We start from the raw sequence: 4728 nt of genomic DNA on the forward strand, positions 1-4728 counted from the left end.
ATTTCTTTTTATGACTTGTTGGGACTAAAACTATTGCTTCAAATAAATTCAGAAATGAGCAATATGGCTTCAGGAAGGGAAAGAAAATCGCAAAATTCCTTTATATGTTTGATGGTGATAAGACAAAGAATGCTAAAAATTTCCACGGATACAAAAATCTGTTTACGGGGAGCGTGCAAGGGATAAGTCCCTGCAGACGCACTATCCACTGTGCCCGCGGTGGCTCAGATGGATAGAGCGTCTGCCATGTAAGCAGGAGATCCCGGGTTCGAGTCCCGGTCGGGGCACACATTTTCAACATGTCCCCATTGAAGTACATCAACGCCTGTTTGCAGCTAGGGTGTCCATTTAATTATCATTTCATTTCTAGCAAAGGTGCATGGTCATCCACGGTAACTGTTCTTTCGGGAACAGATACTATCGTCATACATAGTTAAAATATGGCTTCCCGGCCATTGACCTTCTTGTGCGAAACGCACACGCTATGCCCGAACTCTTACGGGACTTGGTAGATTAATCTGCCACGAGTAATGAGTATGATGGGCAAACATCTATTAGGCGCACTACGAAAGTAGTGGTGTGGACATGTTGGGAATGTGGATCTCACGGGGAGCGTACAAGGGATAAGTCCCTGCAGACGCACTATCCTCTGTGCCTGCGGTGGCTCAGATGCATAGAGCGTCTGCCATGTAAGCAGGAGATCCCGGGTTCGAGTCCCGGTCGGGGCACACATTTTCAACATGTCCCCATTGAAGTACATCAACGCCTGTTTGCAGCTAGGGTGTCCATTTAATTATCATTTCATTTCTAGCAAAGCTGCATGGTCATCCACGGTAACTGTTCTTTCGGGAACAGATACTATCGTCATACATACTTTAAAAATCATGATCCCATACCAAATACATTATTCAGAGCTCTCATAGTATCACAATGGTTCCGAAAAAATACGAACAGTTCACAAAGTACAGACAAAATACAATTTCGTAAGTATGAAATTATCCAACTGTGTAATTGCGTAAACATGTGTCACTGATGTAGTAAAAAAAATGTTTGTTTCTCTGTTAAATAATCAGGTAGCTGTGTAATTCTGTGTTGGAGAAATATGGTACCGATGTGTAAAGTTGTATAAGCAAATACCATATTAGCTAGGGCTCCTTGTTCTTGCCACACACATGGTACACAAAGTAAGCGTGTACCCCCTGAGGATTAATGTAATTATACCCTCAGGTGTTACAGATTACAGCAATGGAATGAAATGTATCATGGAAAACTTTCTTTGTAATTCAAAAATCTTGAAAAATAAATGGCTTAAGTACAAAATTAATCTCTCAAATGCGTGTCCTGTAGCGCTAAATGTGCGTCTTGCTGTAAGATAATTCTGTGGAAGTGTCGTAGTTATCGTCCTCTGTAAGCAAAGTTCTGCTGAAGTCAATATACTTACCTCATCATAAACGAAAGTAAAATGCTTTGCGTATGGATACCGTAGTTATTACGTACCTTACCATGATCAAGAAAGTACTATAATGTAACGTATTGTTGTGCTACGAAAAAGGCTGTCTCATTGTAGCTATACCACAGAAGTTACTACTAAAACATGTTTTACTTTCCGGAATAATACAGAAAAACTGTGCAGAAATAAAACAGAAACACTGCAAAAGTAACATTGTATATTGTCACTCATTAGTAGCGTCGTGATAAAATCGTGTAGCTATCACATAAACTAACCACTGTGTCATCTGGTATCTCACAGAAAGTACTTTAAATTCAGAATGTATTTTCAAGTAAACCAAAATGTTGCATTAATATCTCATTAGCAGTACTGGTAAATGTTCTAAGTATGTGAGCCTTATAGTCGTTACGTAATCGTGCAACTAACAAGCAAGAATGTACACACACAATAACACTGTGACGTCTGTTCACTATAACAATGCATTCGTAATTTCTGTTTAAATAAGTTCTCTTGGTTCTTGATTGGATATTTAACTTCAAACATTGTTGCATGGTAACAGTTTCTAAGTCTGACAATGCATACTAGAAATGTGAACTGAAGAGTTTTATGGCAAAGACAAAGTTAAAAAGCAGATTATCTTTCAATAAACGGTTTTACATGTGAAATGTGGTGTAAACCTTTACTCTTCCTAGTATGCAGAGTTTCAACTTCAACGCAATTATCATGAGGTATACGTCGGATTCTGTAAGGTCCATTGTAAACTAGATAGAATTTGTGACTCAAGTGTTTCTTCTTATGTGACAATGAATGAGCTTTAATGAGAACTTTCTGACGAATATATAATTTCTTTGCATTTGCTTTACCGTGTAGTTTACTCCTTTTGTCTGCTGCAGATTTTATATTTTTAAGAGCCAAGTCAATTATGTCTTTGTGTCGAAGTTTACGTGTATTCGGGAAAGGTACAAGCTCTCTGATTCTGTTCGGTGGTTCTTCATTCTTCAGTACAAGAGTAGGTGGTAAAGCAGTGGAGTCATGAGGCATTTCATTCAGCACGTTTTGAAATAAGTGTAAATATCTGTCCCAATGCTGATGCTTTCTGTGACAATAAAGTCTGCAAAGCTTATTGATTTCTTTCATAATCCGTTCGGAGGGGTTACAATGTGGTGGGTACAATGAAATAAAAACAGGTTTGATTTTATGATTCCGAAGCATGCGTGACCAAACAGCAGATCTGAATTGCGGTCCGTTATCTGAAATGACTTTACTAACGTGTCCAACTTCACGTAAGAAATTTTTAACAAAGGCGTTGGATACAGACCGTCCAGTGGCTTTACGTAACGGAGTGAAAGAAACAAATTTTGAAGTAAGTTCAACAGCGACTAGAATGTACGAAAATCCATTAGATGTTCTGACAAGCGGTCCCAAGAGATCAACAGCAGCAAATTCTTTTAATTTAGAAGGAATGATAGGAAACAGCGAAGCACGATGGGAGATACGTAGTAGATGGTTTCGCCTTTTGACAAAGTTTACAAACAGACAAGACTCTTCGAATTCTCTTTTCCATATTGTTAAAATAACAAGTCGTCCGAAGAATATGATAACATTTTAGTGGACCAAAATGTGCGTAGCTGAAATGAATGTACCAAATGAGCTTATTAACAAAGTCATCTGGAATGCAAACAACCCATAGCTAGTCATCAACAGTGCAGCGTTTGAACAGTATGTTGTTTCTCGCCAGATAATAATGCCGAATCTGTGTGTGTGTGTGTCTTTTCATGCCATTTACTTTTGATGTCTTTCCAAATCGGATCTTTATCTTGTTCATGAGCAATGTCCTTTAAAGATGTGGTGATGAAGTTTTCAAAGGCGACTTTCTGAATGTAAAGAATACTGAAATTTTTCTCGAGGTTGCCTTCTGTGTTACTTTTCTCAAGCCCAGCCGGTGCGCGTGACAGTGCGTCCGCAACAATGTTCTCCTTGCCGAGAATGTAGACTATTGTGAAGTGGAATTCTTGCAGAAACAGTGCCCAACGTTTTAACCTGTCATGATTTAATTTTGAAGACATAAGAAATTGTAATGCACGATGATCACTGTATACTTTTATGTGCTTACCAGAAAGAAAGAAACGGAATTTGTTAAATTCCCAAACGATAGCTAAAGCTTCTAATTCAGTAACGGAATAATTTTTTTCAGATTTTGTTAGCACTCGGCTAGCAAAAGCAATGGTTTTCTGAACGGTAGTGTCATTTTCTATGGCTTCTTGAAATAAATGGGCACCAAGACCGACTTTAGAAGAATCCGTGCTAAGGCAGAAATCTTGTGACAGATCTGGATGAGCTAGTATTGGCGCGTTAAGTAACGCTTCTTTCAAAGAATTGAATTCCAACTGTAATTGTTCGTCCCAGTTCCAAATAGTATTTTTTCCAGTGAGAGAACAAAGTTTTGGTGTAACAAGAATTTGCATATTCAGAAAACGACGGTAAAAATTTACGAGACCTAGAAAACTGCGGACTTGTTTTTTTGTGGATGGAACTGGAATGGCTCTGATTGCTTCTAACTTTTCAGGATCCGGCTGAATGTCTTCAGAAGAAATAATATGTCCCAAAAACCTCACCTTTGACCTACCGAATTCAGACTTTTCCAAGTTAACTGTAATTCCAGATTCTGCAAAAATACGTAACAAACTGTTGAGGATGCGATTATGTTGTTCCCATGAAGCTTCTGATATTAGAATATCGTCCACATATAAGGTGATGTGACGTTTTAAGAACTCAGGTAATATGGAATTTAGCCCGCGAATGAATGCTGCCGAAGAAATGTTCAAACCAAAAGGAAGTTTCCGAAACTGATAACAAACGCCGAAACAAAGGAAAGCTGTGTATTTTCTACATTCTGGATGAAGTTCGATTTGATAAAAACTGGATCTGAGATCAATGGAAGACAACACTTTTACACCATTAAAATTTTGAAGAAGTTCTTCCAACGTTTGCGGCCTGTCTGTTTCAGGAATAATGATAGTATTGATTTGTCTCGAATCTAAGACAAGCCTGATCGATCCATTTTTTTTTCAACAACATGTAATGGATTGTTGTATGAGCTTACTGCAGGATCAATAATGCCCTCGTCAAGCATAGATTGTATTTCTGTTCTAACACGGTCCCTATAATGTGCTGGAATTACGTATGGTCTAACACAAAATTTAGTATGCTCACGAACACGAAATTGGTATTGAAATCCCTTGATTGTTCCTGTTTTGTGAGTAAAAACTGTGGAATGT

At 38.3% G+C, this 4728-nt stretch overlaps 1 non-coding gene across 1 annotated transcript; it reads left to right on the top strand.

The window, feature by feature from the left end:
• The first annotated feature begins 212 nt into the window (after nt 1–212).
• Trnat-ugu (transfer RNA threonine (anticodon UGU)) lies at nt 213–287 on the top strand. The gene has a single exon. It is a non-coding gene; the product is annotated as a tRNA-Thr (tRNA).
• The last annotated feature ends 4441 nt before the right edge of the window (nt 288–4728 follow it).

Source organism: Schistocerca nitens, chromosome 3 (assembly GCF_023898315.1).
Source record: "Schistocerca nitens isolate TAMUIC-IGC-003100 chromosome 3, iqSchNite1.1, whole genome shotgun sequence".
Taxonomy (NCBI): Eukaryota; Metazoa; Arthropoda; class Insecta; order Orthoptera; family Acrididae; genus Schistocerca; species Schistocerca nitens.